This window comes from Pseudophryne corroboree, unplaced genomic scaffold, assembly GCF_028390025.1.
Source record: "Pseudophryne corroboree isolate aPseCor3 unplaced genomic scaffold, aPseCor3.hap2 scaffold_945, whole genome shotgun sequence".
Lineage (NCBI taxonomy): Eukaryota > Metazoa > Chordata > Amphibia > Anura > Myobatrachidae > Pseudophryne > Pseudophryne corroboree.
The window spans coordinates 165181-184195 of record NW_026970525.1 but is presented as its reverse complement, the minus strand read 5'-3'; the positions used below and the strand labels follow the sequence as shown (position 1 = coordinate 184195).

The window sequence follows — 19015 nt, the reverse complement described above, 5'->3', positions numbered from 1 at the left end:
GAACTCTCGAAAGAAGAACAAGGCTAGAGGAAGATCTGAGACAAATAAATCTGACTTTTACCAGAGCTGACCAGAGGAAAGCACAAACACAGTCCCCCACTACCACAAATAATGCAGTCGAGTTTCCCACATTTGGGGAAATCACAGGGGTCAGCATACCCAGAATACAATGAATGAACCTCACCCTGGGAGAACAATCTTCATGACCATGGTATCTCCTATGCAAAATAAGTATGATTTGGGATAGGGCTGGGGAGGGCCGCTGCTCAGGCACATCTCTGTCAAGTAAAGGAGATTCAACTGAGGCAGCACAAGGGAACTCTCATCTGGGGACAACAACTGCAGGGAGAACACATATTTTCAGATGAACATGGGAGGGCAGAAGGCTGCTTAATACTGAAGCACCCCCAAACAACAAACCAAATGCAACAACTAGTGCAAGCATTCCTGGGGGAAGGCCTGCAGCAGATGGATTTGCATACGGTGATGTCATCCAAGCAGTGGGTCAAAGTTGGCTTCAACCCTCGTCTGCATATGAAAAGAGAAAAGGGGCGTGCAGGGCATGGCGGCCTTTTGCGGCGCTTGGATGACCCCTAGTTCACATTAAACACCTCCACCCTCCTTCGGTGTGGGGCTCATGTTGGCTATGCCCCAGCCCCTGAAGCATTCAAGCTGATTTCTTGCAGCAGCTGGGCACTGTAACAGCTCCAGAGCTGCTCTGTACGGCAAGTAAAAGGGTGTGGGCCCTGCAGCACTACCTGTAGTTTGCATTGTGCATTGGAAGGCACAAAGTAAGCAGACAGGAGGAGAAGTCAGGATAGTGCACAAGGGTATAAAAGGGAGGGGCTCATGAAAAAAGAAGTGGAAACAGACAGCAAACTAGGCTGGAGAGAGACCTGAGACAAAGAGATCTGAATTATACGAGAGCTGACCAGGGGAAACACAAATTATGCAGTCAAGCTTCCCACATTTGGGGAAATCGCAGGGGCACCACACCCAGAGTGCAATGGGTGAGCCTTGCCCTGGGAGAAGCACCTTCATGATCAAAGTATCTCACCTGGCAGGTAAGTAGGAGTTGGGCTAGAGCTGAGGAGGGTCGCTGCTCTGGCACCCCCCTGTCAAGTGAAAGAGATCCAACTGAGGCAGCACAAGGGAACTCTCGAAAGAAGAACAAGGCTAGAGGAAGATCTGAGACAAATAAATCTGACTTTTACCAGAGCTGTCCAGAGGAAAGCACAAACACAGTCCCCCACTACCACAAATAATGCAGTCGAGTTTCCCACATTTGGGGAAATCACAGGGGTCAGCATACCCAGAATGCAATGAATGAACCTCACCCTGGGAGAACAATCTTCATGACCATGGTATCGCCTATGCAAAATAAGTATGATTTTGTATAGGGCTGGGGAGGGCCGCTGCTCAGGCACATCTCTGTCAAGTAAAGGAGATTCAACTGAGGCAGCACAAGGGAACTCTCATCTGGGGACAACAACTGCAGGGAGAACACATATTTCCAGATAAACATGGGAGGGCAGAAGGCTGCCTAATACTGAAGCACCCCCAAACAACAAACCAAATGCAACAACTAGTACAAGCATTCCTGGGGGAAGGCCTGCAGCAGATGGATTTGCATATGGTGATGTCATCCAAGCAGTGGGTCAAAGTTGGCTTCAACCCTCGTCTGCATATGAAAAGAGAAAAGGGGCGTGCAGGGCATGGCGGCCTTTTGCGGCGCTTGGATGACCCCTAGTTCGCATTAAACACCTCCACCCTCCTTTGGTGTGGGGCTCATGTTGGCTCTGCCCCAGCCCCTGAAGCATTCAAGCTGATTTCTTGCAGCAGCTGGGCACTGTAACAGCTCCAGAGCTGCTCTGAACGGCAAGTAAAAGGGTGTGGGCCCTGCAGCACTACCTGTAGTTTGCATTGTGCATTGGAAGGCACAAAGTAAGCAGACGGGAGAAGTCAGGATAGTGCGCAAGGGCATAGAAGGGAGCGGCTCAAGAAAAGAGAAGTTGAAACAGACAGCAAACTAGGATGGAGAGAGACCTGAGACAAAGAGATCTGAATTATATGAGAGCCGACCAGGGGAAACACAAATTATGCAGTCAAGTTTCCCACATTTGGGGAAATCGCAGGAGCAGCACACCCAGAGTGCAATGGGTGAGCCTTGCCCTGGGAGAAGCACCTACATGATCATAGTATCTCACCTGCCAGGTAAGTAGAAGTTGGGCTAGAGCTGGGGAGGGTCGCTGCTCGGGTACCCCCCTGTCAAGTGAAGGAGATCCAACTGAGGCAGCACAAGGGAACTCTCGAAAGAAGAACAAGGCTAGAGGAAGATCTGAGACAAATAAATCTGACTTTTACCAGAGCTGACCAGAGGAAAGCACAAACACAGTCCCCCACTACCACAAATAATGCAGTCGAGTTTCCCACATTTGGGGAAATCACAGGGGTCAGCATACCCAGAATGCAATGAATGAACCTCACCCTGGGAGAACAATCTTCATGACCATGGTATCTCCTATGCAAAATAAGTATGATTTGGGATAGGGCTGGGGAGGGCCGCTGCTCAGGCACATCTCTGTCAAGTAAAGGAGATTCAACTGAGGCAGCACAAGGGAACTCTCATCTGGGGACAACAACTGCAGGGAGAACACAAATTTTCAGATGAACATGGGAGGGCAGAAGGCTGCCTAATAATGAAGCACCCCCAAACAACAAACCAAATGCAACAACTAGTGCAAGCATTCCTGGGGGAAGGCCTGCAGCAGATGGATTTGCATACGGTGATGTCATCCAAGCAGTGGGTCAAACAACAAACCAAATGCAACAACTAGTGCAAGCATTCCTGGGGGAAGGCCTGCAGCAGATGGATTTGCATACGGTGATGTCATCCAAGCAGTGGGTCAAAGTTGGCTTCAACCCTCGTCTGCATATGAAAAGAGAAAAGAGGCGTGTAGGGCATGGCGGCCTTTTGCGGCGCTTGGATGACCCCTAGTTCGCATTAAACACCTCCACCCTCCTTCGGTGTGGGGCTCATGTTGGCTATGCCCCAGCCCCTGAAGCATTCAAGCTGATTTCTTGCAGCAGCTGGGCACTGTAACAGCTCCAGAGCTGCTCTGTACGGCAAGTAAAAGGGTGTGGGCCCTGCAGCACTACCTGTAGTTTGCATTGTGCATTGGAAGGCACAAAGTAAGCAGGCAAGGTCCAGAGAACAGTTAGAGGTCGGAGTAGCACTATCTCAAGTAGTACTACGACAGCACGGATGGATTCTAAATATTCCAAAATCGCAGCTGATTCCGACGACACGTCTGCTGTTCCTAGGGATGATTCTGGACACAGTACAGAAAAAGGTGTTTCTCCCGGAGGAGAAAGCCAAGGAGTTATCCGACATAGTCAGGAACCTCCTAAGACCAGGCCAAGTGTCAGTACAATGCACAATGGTCCTGGGAAAGATGGTGGCTTCTTACGAAGCGATTCCATTCGGCAGATTCCATGCAAGAACTTTTCAGTGGGATCTGCTGGACAAATGGTCCGGATCGCATCTTCAAATGCATCAGCGGATAACCCTGTCTCCAAGGACAAGGATGTCTCTCCTGTGGTGGTTACAGAGTGCTCATCTCCTAGAGGGCCGCAGATTCGGCATTCAGGATTGGGTCCTGGTGACCACGGATGCCAGCCTGAGAGGCTGGGGAGCAGTCACACAGGGAAGAAATTTCCTGGGCTTGTGGTCAAGCATGGAAACGTCACTTCACATAAATATCCTGGAACTAAGGGCCATTTACAATGCCCTAAGTCAGGCAAGACCTCTGCTTCAGGGTCAGCCGGTGTTGATCCAGTCGGACAACATCACGGCAGTCGCCCACGTAAACAGACAGGGCGGCACAAGAAGCAGGAGGGCAATGATGGAAGTGGCAAGGATTCTTCGCTGGGCGGAGAATCATGTGATAGCACTGTCAGCAGTGTTCATTCCGGGAGTGGACAACTGGGAAGCAGACTTCCTCAGCAGACACGATCTTCACCCGGGGGAGTGGGGACTTCACCCAGAAGTCTTCCACATGATTGTGAACCGTTGGGAAAAACCAAAGGGTGGACATGATGGCGTCCCGCCTCAACAAAAAGCTGGACAGATATTGCGCCAGGTCAAGGGACCCTCAGGCAATAGCTGTGGACTCTCTGGTAACACCGTGGGTGTACCAGTCAGTGTATGTGTTCCCTCCTCTTCCTCTCATACCAAAAGTACTGAGAATCATAAGAAGGAGAGGAGTAAAGACTATACTCGTGGCTCCGGATTGGCCAAGAAGGACTTGGTACCCGGAAATTCAAGAGATGCTCACGGAAGACCCGTGGCCTCTACCTCTAAGAAAGGACCTGCTCCAGCAGGGACCATGTCTGTTCCAAGACTTACCGCGGCTGCGTTTGACGGCATGGCGGTTGAACGCCGGATCCTGAAGGAAAAAGGCATTCCGGATGAAGTCATCCCTACCCTGATCAAAGCCAGGAAGGATGTAACCATACAACATTATCACCGTATTTGGCGTAAATATGTTGCGTGGTGCGAGGCCAGGAAGGCCCCTACAGAGGAATTTCAACTGGGTCGTTTCCTGCATTTCCTGCAAACAGGACTGTCTATGGGCCTCAAATTAGGGTCCATTAAGGTTCAAATTTCGGCCCTGTCAATATTCTTCCAAAAAGAACTGGCTTCTGTTCCTGAAGTTCAGACGTTTGTCAAGGGAGTACTGCATATACAGCCTCCTTTTGTGCCTCCAGTGGCACCTTGGGATCTCAATGTAGTTTTGGGATTCCTAAAATCACATTGGTTTGAACCACTCACCACTGTGGACTTAAAATATCTCACATGGAAAGTGGTAATGCTGTTAGCCCTGGCTTCAGCCAGGCGTGTCTCAGAATTGACCAAAACAAAAAACTGCAACAAACGAGCGCCTAATCATCAAAATAAAAAGTGAAAACCAATACGTGTTTCATAGAATTAAATAATCACAATTTTATGTTCCTGATAGTCTGCGCTTGCCGGAATACTATGTGTAGTATTGTGGTGATAGCATAGAAAAAGAACAAACGGCTGCGCTGAATATCAGGAACGAAACATGATGTACAGAGAGCCAACGTAAAAAATAACAATGTTTATTAATAAAACATATAAAAAGATTAATTGTCAAATAACCGGTGAAAAATATATACAAATATATATAAGAACAGTCACTAGACGTGAACTAGTGGTATATTGTAATGACTCAGCTTATTGGGGTGAAAAGTTCCGTGATTCACTTGTTAGATAGTTGATAAATACCAGGTGTGTTGGTAGGATCCTAATGAATAAAAAAGTCCCTCAGTTGAAATTGATATTCAATACCTTTCCAAAATGGGCTGGTAAGAGCCGAGCGTCCTCGGCTTCAATGTCCTGCAATGCCCATATACGCTGTGCAGCGGAAAGGAATGGACCGTCTCTCTCACAACCCGGTCGTGGCGGCGTGTGCGCTGAAGCCGCTGATGTCGGATGCTGTAGAAGGAGGGTGCAGCGGGGACCAAGGAACACCTGGAAGATTTCACCTGAGCTGAGTGTGGATAGGGGCGGGTCCTGACGCGTTTCGTCACGTTCACGTGACTTTCTCAAAGGTAGAATGTTCTTATATATATTTATATATATTTTTCACCGGTTATTTGACAATTAATCTTTTTATATGTTTTATTAATAAACATTGTTATTTTTTACGTTGGCTCTCTGTACATCGCGTCTCAGAATTGGCGGCTTTATCCTATAAAAGCCCTTACCTAATTTTTCATATGTGGTGCCTGCGGCTACTAGGGACTTGGAGGATTCCAAGTTGCTGGACGTAGTCAGGGCCCTGAAAATATATGTTTCCAGGACGGCTGGAGTCAGAAAATCTGATTCGCTGTTTATCCTGTATGCACCCAGCAAGCTGGGTGCTCCTGCTTCTAAGCAGACGATTGCTCGTTGGATTTGTAGTACAATTCAGCTTGCACATTCTGTGGCAGGCCTGCCACAGCCAAAATCTGTAAAAGCCCATTCCACACGGAAAGTGGGCTCATCTTGGGCGGCTGCCCGAGGGGTCTCGGCTTTACAACTTTGCCGAGCAGCTACTTGGTCAGGGGAAAACATGTTTGCTAAATTCTACAAATTTGATACCCTGGCTGAGGAGGACCTGGAGTTCTCTCATTCGGTGCTGCAGAGTCATCCGCACTCTCCCACCCGGTTGGGAGCTTTGGTATAATCCCCATGGTCCTTTCGGAGTCCCCAGCATCCACTAGGACGTTAGAGAAAATAAGAATTTACTTACCGATAATTCTATTTCTCATAGTCCATAGTGGATGCTGGGCGCCCATCCCAAGTGCGGATTGTCTGCATTACTTGTACATAGTTATTGTTACAAAAATCGGGTTATTGTTGTTGTGAGCCATCTTTTCAGAGGCTCCTTCTGTTATCATGCTGTTAACTGGGTTCAGATCACAAGTTGTACGGTGTGATTGGTGTGGCTGGTATGAGTCTTACCCGGGATTCAAAATCCTTCCTTATTGTGTACGCTCGTCCGGGCACAGTATCCTAACTGAGGCTTGGAGGAGGGTCATAGGGGGAGGAGCCAGTGCACACCAGCTAGTCCTAAAGCTTTTACTTTGTGCCCAGTCTCCTGCGGAGCCGCTATTCCCCATGGTCCTTTCGGAGTCCCCAGCATCCACTACGGACTATGAGAAATAGAATTATCGGTAAGTAAATTCTTATTTTCTGGACTGTGTCCAGGATCATCCTTAGGAATAGAAGACGTGTCGTCGGAATCAGCTGCGATTTTGGAATATTAAGAATCCAACCGTGCTGCCGCAACACTACTTGAGATAGTGCTACCCCGACTACCAACTGTTCCCTGGATCTTGCCCTTATCCGGAGATCGTCCAAGTAAGGGATAATTAAAACTCCCTTCCTTCGAAGGAGTATCATCATTTCGGCCATTACTTTGGTAAAGACCCGGGGTGCCGTGGACAAACCAAACGGCAGCGTCTGAAACTGATAGTGACAGTTCTGTACCACAAACCTGAGGTACCCTTGGTGAGAAGGGTAATTTGGGACATGGAGATAAGCATCCTTGATGTCCAGAGACACCATATAATCCCCTTCTTCCCGGTTTGCCATCACCGCTCTGAGTGACTCCATCTTGAATTTGAACCTTTGTATGTAAGTGTTCAAGGATTTCAGATTTAAATTAGGTCTCACCGAGCCGTCCGGCTTCGGTACCACAAACAGCGTGGAATAATACCCCTTTCCCTGTTGTAGGAGGGGTACCTTGATTATCACCTGCTGGGAATACAGCTTGTGAATGGCTTCCCATACCGCCTCCCTGTCGGAGGGAGACGTCGGTAAAGCAGACTTTAGGAAAACGGCGAAGGGGAGACGTCTCGAATTCCAATTTGTACCCCTGAGATACCACCTGAAGGATCCAGGGGTCCACCTGTGAGTGAGCCCACTGCACGCTGAAATTTATGAGACGGGCCCCCACCGTTTCTGTTCCTGGGAACTGGCTGTTTGCTGCAGCCTTTTTCCTCTCCCTCTGCCACGGGGCAGAAATGAGGAGCCTTTTGCCCGCTTGCCCTTATGGGGCCCAAAGGACTGCGCCTGATAATACGGCGTCTTCTTATGTTGAGAGGCTACCTGGGGTAAAAATGTGGATTTCCCAGCCGTTGCCGTGGCCACCAGGTCTGTTAGACCTACCCCAAATAACTCCTCCCTTTTATAAGGCGATACTTCCATATGCCTTTTGGAATCAGCATCACCTGACCACTGTCTTGTCCATAACCCTCTTCTGGCAGAAATGGACAGCGCACTTACTCTTGATGCCAGTCGGCAAATATCCCTCTGTGCATCACGCATATATAGAAAGCATCTTTTAAATGCTCTATAGTCAGTAATATACTGTCCCTATCTAGGGTATCAATATTGTCAGTCAGGGAATCCGACCAAGCCATCCCAGCACTGCACATCCAGGCTGAGGCGATTGCTGGTCGCAGTATCACACCCGTGTGAGTGTATATACATTTTAGGATATTTTACTGCTTTCTGTCAGCAGGTTCCTTAAGGGCGGCCGTATCCGGGGACGGTAGTGCCACCTGTTTAGACAAGCGTGTGAGCGCTTTATTCACCCTAGGGGGTGTTTCCCAATGTGCCCTATCCTCTGGCGGGAAGGGGTATGATGCTAATAACTTTTTAGGAATTAACAGTTTTTATCGGGGGAAACCCACGCATCATCACACACTTCATTTAATTCCTCAGATGCAGGAAAAACTACAGGCAGTTTTTTCTCACCCAACATAATACCCTTTTTAGTGGTACTGGTATTATCAGAAATGTGTAAAAACATTTTCCATAGCCTCAATCATGTAACGTGTGGCCCTACTGGAAGTCACATTCGTCTCTTAATCGTCGACACTGGAATCAGTATCCGTGTCGGCGTCTGTATCTGCCATCTGCGGTAACGGGCGTTTTAGAGCCCCTGATGGCTTTTGAGACACCTGGACAGGCACAGGCTGAGTAGCCGGCTGTCTCATGTCATCAATCTTTTGTAAAGAGCTGACACTGTCACGTAATTCCTTCCATAAGCTCAGCCACTCAGGTGTCGACTCCCTAGGGGGTGACAACTCCATTACAGGCAATTGCTCCGCCTCCACACCATTTTCCTCCTCATACATGTCGACACAATCGTACCGACACACACACACACAGGGAATGCTCTGATAGAGGACAGGACCCCACTAGCCCTTTGGGGAGACAGAGGGAGAGTATGCCAGCACACACCAGAGCGCTATATATATATATATATATATATATATACAGGGATAACCTTATATAAGTGTTTTTCCCCTTATAGCTGCTGTATTGTTATACTACGCCTAATTAGTGCCCCCCTCTCTTTTTTAACCCCTTTCTGTAGTGTAGTAACTGCAGGGGAGAGCCAGGGAGTTTCCCTCCAACGGAGCTGTGAGAGAAAATGGCGCCAGTGTGCTGAGGAGATAGGCTCCGCCCCCTTCTCGGCGGCCTTTTCTCCCGTTTTTCTGTGGAATCTGCCAGGGGTTAAAATTCATCCATATAGCCCTGGGGGCTATATGTGATGTATTTTCGCCAGCCAAGGTGTTTCTATTGCTGCTCAGGGTGCCCCCCCCTAGCGCCCTGCACCCTCAGTGACCGAAGTGTGAAGTGTGCTGAGGAGCAATGGCGCACAGCTGCAGTGCTGTGCGCTACCTTGGTGAAGACAGGATGTCTTCTGCCGCCGATTTTCCGGACCTCTTCTTGCTTCTGGCTCTGTAAGGGGGCCGGCGGCGCGGCTCTGGGACCGAGCTCCGAGGCTGGGCCTGTGTTCGGTCCCTCTGGAGCTAATGGTGTCCAGTAGCCTAAGAAGCCCAATCCACTCTGCACGCAGGTGAGTTCGCTTCTTCTCCCCTTAGTCCCTCGATGCAGTGAGCCTGTTGCCAGCAGGTCTCACTGAAAATAAAAAACCTAAAACTAAACTTTCACTAAGAAGCTCAGGAGAGCCCCTAGTGTGCACCCTTCTCGGCCGGGCACAAAAATCTAACTGAGGCTTGGAGGATTGTCATAGGGGGAGGAGCCAGTGCACACCAGGTAGTCCTAAAGCTTTACTTTTGTGCCCAGTATCCTGCGGAGCCGCTAATCCCCATGGTCCTTACGGAGTTCCCAGCATCCACTAGGACGTCAGAGAAACACTGATAGAGTACATTATATTTATGAATTAATTGCTTCCAGATTCTGCAGCAGCATCATCAGCACCACCAGTGTTACTCACAGTCACTTCACACTGACTGCTGCACAACACATCACTTAATTTCCGGGCCGCCCGCCACCTGGTGAAGAGACATGGGAGATGAAGGACCAGCAGTGCCACGTTGAGCGGAAGTATTGTGAATTAGTTACCCACACACTCCTTGTGACACCTGCTCCCCGTCTGCCCTCCCACCCGCCGCCTGCCGTCCGGAACCCGCACTGACAAGTAAGTCTCAGCAGAATGTGTCTGCCAGCAGCTCCCAGTCCCTCCTAGAGGAACACTGCCAGTGGTGTGGCGGCCGCGGCACACTAGGACTGAGAGACCGCAGCAGGAGGAAAGCACAGGTGGGCGGGAGGAGAGCATGGGCGGACATCACCACGTCACATTGCAAGGTGACGCCAGTCCCCCCAGTGAGGCCGCCGACGAATGCACTCAGCATAGTATTAGCAGCAGGCAGAGGGGGGTCGGGTGCAGCGGTGGTGGGAGGTACGGAAATGAGCTGCAGGCTAGGCTCCACCGATCACACAGTCAGCGATCACTGTGCTACAGCAAGCGTGGCGTGCAGCGGTGCTGGACATTAGGGAGTGCCTGTGCGCACCAGGCACCCCTTGTACGCACGCCTATGCGCTACCACCCCCCATATGCCACACTACATCACTATGCTACAGCCCTCCCATATGCTGCACTTCATAATTACACTATACCCCCCATACAACATACTACATCACCACACTACACTACTCACAATAAAATTAAAACATCCCAGTTCCTCATTCTTAATGAGCTCACGTGAGTTCTCTCCCCAACGGAGCTCCAGACCAAGTAACAATGAAGACACCAGCAGCGTGTAGGGGGCAGGCCTGGTCCACTTGTCAGGAGAGAGCAGTCACAGGAGGGTAAGAAGGGGGCGGGGCCTAGTCCTACAGACGGGAGAGAGCACAGACAGGAGAGAGCAAGGTACAGGGGTAGAAGGGGACGGAGCCTATTCTTACAGGCTTTCAAAATTCGACTTTAAAATTCGACATTTGACAAATTCGACTTTTCTGCAATGGTACAAATGCGGCAATTCGACAAAAGTATATTCAATTGAAGTTTGTAAATTCGACAACAGTGCTTTTAAACAGTAAATTCGTCATTTTCAATCCGCCACACTTTGCTGGCGGAATCTAATAAAAAAAATTTAAAAACATGTTTTTTTTTTGCAGTTTTTTTTTTTTGGTAATAGCATATCTATTTATATTAGAAGGGATTAGGTACTTGGTTTGTCTTTTTTGGAGGCACAAGTATTATTTATATATTTTTTAAAATATTATTTATTTTTTAAATGGAATGTGAAAAACCCGGAAAAAAAATTGCGTGGGTCCCCCCTCCAAAGCATAACCAGCCTCGGGCTCTTCGAGCCGGTCCTGGTTCTAAAAATCCGGGGGAAAAACGGACAGGGGATCCCCCGTATTTTTAAAACCAGCACCGGGCTCTGCGCCTGGTGCTGGTGCAAAAAATACGGGGGACAAAAAGAGTAGGGGTCCCCCGTATTTTTTACACCAGCATCGGGCTCCACTAGCTGGACAGATAATGCCACAGCCGGGGGTCACTTTTATACAGTGCCCTGCGGCCGTGGCATTAAATATCCAACTAGTCACCCCTGGCCGGGGTACCCTGGGGGAGTGGGGACCCCTTCAATCAAGGGGTCCCCCCCCCAGCCACCTAAGGGCCAGGGGTGAAGCCCGAGGCTGTCCCCCCCATCCAAGGGCTGCGGATGGGAGGCTGATAGCCTTGAGAAAAGTTAAAGAATATTGTTTTTTCTAGTAGTACTACAAGTCCCAGCAAGCCTCCCCCGCAAGCTGGTACTTGGAGAACCACAAGTACCAGCATGCAGGAGAAAAACGGGCCCGCTGGTACCTGTAGTTCTACTGGGGAAAAAATACCCAAATAAAAACAGGACACAGACACCGTGAAAGTATAACTTTATTTCCCACCTGCCGACACACACATACTTACCTATGTTGACATGAAGCAGTCGGTCCTCTTCTCCAAGTAGAATCCACGGGTACCTGAAAATAAAAGATAATTATACTCACCTGATCCAGGTTCCAGATTAAATCCACGTACTTGGCAAAACAACAAACCGAACACCCGGACCAGACGGACTGAAAGGGGTCCCATGTTTACACATGGGATCCCTTTCCACGAATGCAGACATCCGAATCTCGCGAGAATCCGACAGCGGGATGATGACGTTCGTGCGCGCTCAGGCTAGCCGAGCAAGGCGGGAAGGTTCGAACCTGCCTCGGACCCGTGTAAAATGGGTGAAGTTCGGGGGGTTCGGATTCCGACTAACCGAACCCACTCATCACTAGTATGTACGTGAGTGTCAGGTGCCGTGCGCGTACATACGTGTCAGTGCCGTGCGTGTACGTACGTGTGTGTGTCAAGTGTCGTACGTGTACGTGTGTGTGTGTGTGTGTGTCAGGTGGCGCGTACCTACATGTGTGTATGTCAGGTGCTGTGCATGTGTGTACGTACAGGCGTGTGTCAGGTGCCGCGCGTGTACGTACGTGTGTGTGTGTGTGTGTGCCAGGAGCCGCGCGTGTACATGCGTGTGGGTGTCAGGAGCCGTGCGTATACGTACATACATGTAGGTGTCAGGTGCCGTGCGTATACGTATATACGTGTGTGTGTCAGGAGCCGCGCGTGTTCGTACATGTGTGTGTGTGTGTGTCAGGAGCCACGCGTGTGTGTGTGTCAGGAGCCACGCGTGTTCGTACATGTGTGTCAGGTGCCGCTCGTGTATGTGTGTGTGTGTGTTAAATTCCGCGTGTGTACGTACGTATGTGTGTGCCTGGAGCCGCGCGTGTACATACATGTGTGTGTGTGTCAGGTGCTGTACGTGTATGTGTGTGTCTCAGGTGCTGCACGTGTATATGTGTGTATCTCAGGTGCTGCATTTGTATGCGTCAGCTGCCACGTGGGTGTCAGGTGTTGAGCGTGTATGTGTTTGTGTCGCATCTGTATGTGTGTGACTGTCAGGTGCTGCACGTGTATGTGTGTGTCAGGTGCTGCATGTATATATGTGTGTGTTAGGTGCTGTTCATGTATGTGGGAGTGGCAGGTGCTACATGTGTATATATGTGTGAGTGGCAGGTGCTGCGTGTGTATACGAGTGTGTGTGAGGTGCTGCGAGTGTATGTGTGTGTTAGGTGCTCTGAGTGTATATGATTGTGTGTCAGGTGCTGTGCGTGTGTGCGTTAAATGCCACATGTATGTATGTGTGTCAGGTGCTGCGTGTGTGTGTGGGTGTGTCAGGTGCTGCATGTCTGTGTGTGTGGGTGTGTCAGGTGCTGCATGTGTGTGTGTGTGTGTGTGTGTGTCTGTCAGGTGCTGCATGTGTGTGTCAGGTGCTGCATGTCTGCGTGTGTGTGTCAGGCGCTGCATGTCTGTGTCAGGTGCTGCGTGTGTGTGTGTCAGGTGCTGTGTGTGTGTGTGTCAGGTGCTGCGTATGTGTGTGTGTGTCAGGTGCTGCGTGTCTGTGTCAGGTGCTGCGTGTCTGCGTGTGTGTGTCAGGTGCTGCGTGTCTGCGTGTGTGTGTCAGGTGCTGCATGTCTGCGTGTGTGTGTCAGGTGCTGCGTGTGTGTGTGTGTGTGTCAGGTGCTGCGTGTCTGCGTGTGTGTGTCAGGTGCTGCGTGTCTGTGTGTGTGTGTCAGGCGCTGCATGTCTGTGTGTCAGGTGCTGCGTGTGTGTGTGTGTGTGTCAGGTGCTGTGTGTGTGTGTCAGGTGCTGCGTGCCGTGTGCGTGTGTCAGGTGCGTGAGTGTGCGTGTGTCAGGTGCGTGAGTGTGTGTGTGTCAGGTGCGTGAGTGTGTGTGTGTGTGTCAGGTGCGTGAGTGTGTGTGTCAGGTGCGTGAGTGTGTGTGTGTCAGGCGCTGCGTGTCTGTGTGTGTCAGGCGCTGCGTGTCTGTGTGTGTCAGGCGCTGCGTGTGAGTGTGTGCGTGTGTGTCAGGTCCGTGTGAGTGTCAGGTGCTGCGTCTGTGTGTGTGTGTCAGGTGCTGCGTGTGTGCGTGTGTGTCAGGCGCTGCGTGTGCGTGTGTCAGGCGCTGCAGGGAGGGCGGGGGGGGGGGACACACAGCAGGGAGGGCGGGGGGAGAACGGACACACAGCAGAGAGGAGGAGGGGGGGTGGACAGACACAGCGGGAGGAGGGGGGGTGGCCTGACACAGCGGGAGGAGGGGGGGTGGCCGGACACAGCGGGAGGAGGGGGGGGTGGCCGGACACAGCGGGAGGGGGAGGGTGGCCGGACACAGCGGGAGGGGGGGGGTGGACGGACACAGCGGGAGGGGGGGTGGCCGGACACAGCGGGAGGGGGGGGTGGCCGGACACAGCAGGAGGAGGGGAGGGTGGCCGGACACAGCGGGAGGAGGGGAGGGTGGCCGGACACAGCGGGAGGGGGGGGTGGCCAGACACAGCGGGAGTGGTGGGGGGTGGCCGGTCACAGCGGGAGGGGGGGGTGGCCGGACACAGCGGGAGGGGGGGGGTGGACGGACACAGCGAGAGGGGGGGGGGTGGCCGGACACAGCGGGAGGGGGGGGTGGCCGGACACAGCGGGAGGAGGGGAGGGTGGCCGGACACACAGCAGGGAGGGCACGGGGGGGAACACACTGCAGGGAGGAGGGGGGGACACACAGCAGGGAGGGCAAGGGGGGGGGGGCGACGGACACACAGCAGGGGGGGAGACGGACACACAGCAGGGAGGGCGAGAGGGGGAAGGGGGGGTGACTGGTGACCATAGAGACCTTGATAAATACCGCATACTGCAGGTAGGGAGGGCCGGACACAGCGGGAGGAGGAGGAGGGAGGAGTGGCCGGACACAGCTGCCCGAGACGCCTCCTACTGCCAGCCGCACCACAGACGCGGGGAGGAGACGCAGGCAGCCACCAGGGAAGGTCCGGCGGGCGGCCGGGCACACAGCGGGCAAGCGGGCGGGCGAGCGGGCGAGCGGGCGGGCGGGCGGGCGGGAGGGGAGGGTGGCCGGGCGGGCGGGAAGGGAGGGTGGCCGGACACGCGGGGGAGAAGTGGAAGCTGGGTACACAGCGGTGGGCTGCCTGACAGAACTCACCCAGTGCTACGCAGCTCCGGCGATCTCCTCCCGCTTCATGGACCTCAATGAACTCACACGCCGGGAACCGCTGGCTGTCCTCCTGCAGCTCCACGTGACTCCTTCCCGCTCTGTCTCCTCGTGCCCAACTGCCAGAGCTACTCTCTGTACACCCCCTGCTGGCGGTCACTGCGCAGGCGCAACAAATTGAAATGCCCTATCTCTATAATGGGGCATATTTCTCTTAATTAAAAAAACCCTATAACTTTCTGAAAAACCACAACCCCAAAAGGCACTACACTGGGGCATACTCTATCTAGTAAAACAAACCCCAAGTCTTAATTCGTCCTCTATCCTGAGTTATGCCTTCCCAAAAAAATCTTCATTCACTCTATAGGAAAACGTTGTCAAAAAGCCACAGAGGGAGTGGCAGAAAAAAACTGACAGTTGGAACTTTAGCTTACTCCCAATTCCTCATTTTTTATTATTTTGCCCTGAAATTTGGCCTGCAGCAGCGGGTGACGATTCTACGCGTCCATGCCAAATTTCAGCTCAGTACGTCCTATCAGTTTTGAGGTGTAGCCCCTCAAACACCATGCCCCCATCTCAGAAGTTCCCTATGGGAGAATTCCGTTTGTTCGATTCAGCCTTAATATAAGGGCACGACGGTGCCCTTATAATTGAAAGTATTGTTTTCTTTCAAAAATCCACTTAATTTTCTTTACCCGATTATTAAAATGGTAATTGACAAAAACAAACTACATTGTCACCAGAAGAGCAATACAAAATGTACTAGTGATATATTAAAATCATCTTTCCAGCTTGAATTTCAATGATGCATTGGCGCAACGATTTTGTGAGAAACATCTTCACCCTTAAATAAAGATTTTCTTAATTCCTTACCTGTGTGCTAATTAGATATCACCTTGTTTTCACATTAAACAGACTTCCACATGAGAAAACAGCAAAGATGCAGTGGCGTTAATGTTTCCTGGTGTCAACCTGTATTATTTCCGTAGACATTGAAATGAGGATGCATCTTGCTGCCTTTCCAATGAAGCAAGTTTAATTTAGTAATAGGTGAAAAACCATCCCTACAAAGATGTTAATCAGATACTTGGCTTTGTGGACACTTTTCAGAGAACAAATTAGTTAGCATAAAAATAAAGCCAGAAAATGAAGAGCTGTTTAATCACTCAATTGGATTTTTTCTGCCAGCATTTTTCTTTTTCTCTGCAACCCACTGCTAAATTGTGCTTCCTAGCTGTTTTTTTATAAAATCACTGAATCAAATCTAACTCTGATTACATCAGAGAAGGCCAGGTACCCTACACCATAAGAGGGGGTTTGCAATTTTGACTTGTCTACTTAAATATCACCAAAATCTGATCACAAGGTCAATTACGTCCCTGGGTGGGATTGAACCACCAACCTTTTGATTAATAGCTGAACACACTAACCGATTGCGCCACAGAGACACTTTGCAAAAAGTATATACTGACAAAGACTAATAAGCATTCATCTAGAACGTTTCCTAGAAAAACTTTAAAAAGTCAATAATCTGGAGAGTGTTTGTAAGATGTTTCTTCCAGCAACCAATGAAGAAACACATTGGTACTTTCGCATGATGAGTGAGTGCTTCAGGATCTCTTGCACTTACATATGCAGCAGAGTACTGCAATGGAAGCATGCTGGGTCCATAACCCAGAGGTAGGCAGATTGAAACTATCCTTTGCTATATGCATTTTTTTGTTGTTCATTAAAGTAATCCAAAACTGGGATTGATATTTTAGCTTTTATTTTTACTTAAAGTACAATAACTTTTACCATTTTAATTTGTTTTAATAGTATATTGACAGTATTGTTTTCTTTCAAAAATCCACTTAATTTTCTTTACCCTATTATTAAAATGGTAATTGACAAAAACAAACTACATTGTCACCAGAAGGGCAATACAAAATGTACAAGTGATATATTAAAATCATCTTTCCAGCTTGAATTTCAATGATGCATTGGGGCAACGATTTTGTGAGAAACATCTTCACCCTTAAATAAAGATTTTCTTAATTCCTTACCTGTGTGCTAATTAGATATCACCTTGTTTTCACATTAAACAGACTTCCACATGAGAAAGCAGCAAGGATGCAGTGGCGTTAATGTTTCCTGGTGTCAACCTGTATTATTTCAGTAGATATTGAAATGAGGATGCATCTTGCTGCCTTTCCAATGAAGCAAGTTTAATTTAGTAATAGGTGAAAAACCATCCCTACAAATATGTTAATCAGATACTTGGCTTTGTGGACACTTTTCAGAGAACAAATTAGTTAGCATAAAAATAAAGCCAGAAAATGAAGAGCTGTTTAATCACTCAATTGGATTTTTCTGCCAGCATTTTTCTTTTTCTCTGCAACCCACTGCTAAATTGTGCTTCCTAGCTGTTTTTATAAAATCACTGAATCAAATCTAACTCTGATTACATCAGAGAAGGCCGGGTACCCTACACCATAACAGGGGGTTTGAAATTTTGACTTGTCTACTTAAAGATCACCAAAATCTGATAACAAGGTCAATTAAGTCCCTGGGTGGGATTGAACCACCAACCTTTTGGTTAATAGCCTTACACACTAACTGATTGCGCCACCGCGACACTTTGCAAAAGTGCATACTGACAAAGGCTAATAAGCATTCATCTAGAACGATTCCTAGAAACATTTTAAAAAGTCAATAATGTGGAGAGTTTTTGTATGATGTTTCTTCCATCAACCAATGAAGAAACACATTGGTACTTTCCCATGATGAGTGAGTGCTTCAGGATCTCTTGCACTTACATGTGCAGCAGAGTACTGTAATGGAAGCATGCTGGGTCCATAACCCAGAGGTAGGCAGATTGAAACTATCCTCTGCTATATGCATGTTTTTTTTGTTAATTAAAGTAATCCAAAACTGGGATTGATATTTTTGCTCTTTTATTTTTACTTAAAGTACAATAACTTTTACCATTTTAATTTGTTTTAATAGTATATTGACAGTATTGTTTTCTTTCAAAAATCCAATTAATTTTCTTTACCCGATTATTAAAATGGTAATTGACAAAAGCAAACTACATTGTCACCAGAAGAGCAATACAAAATGTACAAGTGATATATTAAAATCATCTTTCCAGCTTGAATTTCAATGATGCATTGGGGCAACGATTTTGTGAGAAACATCTTCACCCTTAAATAAAGATTTTCTTAATTCCTTACCTGTGTGCTAATTAGATATCACCTTGTTTTCACATTAAACAGACTTCCACATGAGAAAGCAGCAAGGATGCAGTGGCGTTAATGTTTCCTGGTGTCAACCTGTATTATTTCAGTAGATATTGAAATGAGGATGCATCTTGCTGCCTTTCCAATGAAGCAAGTTTAATTTAGTAATAGGTGAAAAACCATCCCTACAAAGATGTTAATCAGATACTTGGCTTTGTGGACACTTTTCAGAGAACAAATTTGTTAGCATAAAAATAAAGCCAGAAAATGAAGAGCTGTTTAATCAGTCAATTGGATTTTTTTGCCAGCATATTTCTTTTTCTCTGCAACCCACTGCTAAATTGTGCTTCCTAGCTGTTTTTATAAAATCACTGAATCAAATCTAACTCTGATTACATCAGAGAAGGCCAGGTACCCTACACCATAACAGGGGTTTTCGAAATTTTGACTTGTCTACTTAAAGATCACCAAAATCTGATAACAAGGTCAATTAAGTCCCTGGGTGGGATTGAACCACCAACCTTTTGGTTAATAGCCTTACACACTAACTGATTGCGCCACCGCGACACTTTGCAAAAGTACATACTGACAAAGGCTAATAAGCATTCATCTAGAACGATTCCTAGAAACATTTTAAAAAGTCAATAATGTGGAGAGTTTTTGTATGATGTTTCTTCCATCAACCAATGAAGAAACACATTGGTACTTTCCCATGATAAGTGAGTGCTTCAGGATCTCTTGCACTTACATGTGCAGCAGAGTACTGTAATGGAAGCATGCTGGGTCCATAACCCAGAGGTAGGCAGATTGAAACTATCCTCTGCTATATGCATTTTTTTTTGTTAATTAAAGTAATCCAAAACTGGGATTGAT

General features: G+C 48.6%; 4 non-coding genes and 1 pseudogene across 4 annotated transcripts; all 5 read right to left on the bottom strand.

The window, feature by feature from the left end:
* Nucleotides 1-71: 71 nt before the first annotated feature.
* On the bottom strand, nucleotides 72-235 carry LOC135048128 (U1 spliceosomal RNA). The gene has a single exon (XR_010240067.1). It is a non-coding gene; the product is annotated as a U1 spliceosomal RNA (small nuclear RNA).
* A 674-nt stretch (nucleotides 236-909) lies between these two features.
* LOC135048093 (U1 spliceosomal RNA) lies at nucleotides 910-1072 on the bottom strand. The gene has a single exon (XR_010240035.1). It is a non-coding gene; the product is annotated as a U1 spliceosomal RNA (small nuclear RNA).
* Nucleotides 1073-1224: 152 nt separating this feature from the next.
* LOC135048141 (U1 spliceosomal RNA) lies at nucleotides 1225-1388 on the bottom strand. The gene has a single exon (XR_010240080.1). It is a non-coding gene; the product is annotated as a U1 spliceosomal RNA (small nuclear RNA).
* A 692-nt stretch (nucleotides 1389-2080) lies between these two features.
* LOC135048159 (U1 spliceosomal RNA) lies at nucleotides 2081-2222 on the bottom strand (annotated as a pseudogene).
* Nucleotides 2223-2374: 152 nt separating this feature from the next.
* Nucleotides 2375-2538, bottom strand: LOC135048061 (U1 spliceosomal RNA). The gene has a single exon (XR_010240010.1). It is a non-coding gene; the product is annotated as a U1 spliceosomal RNA (small nuclear RNA).
* Between the last annotated feature and the right edge of the window lie 16477 nt (nucleotides 2539-19015).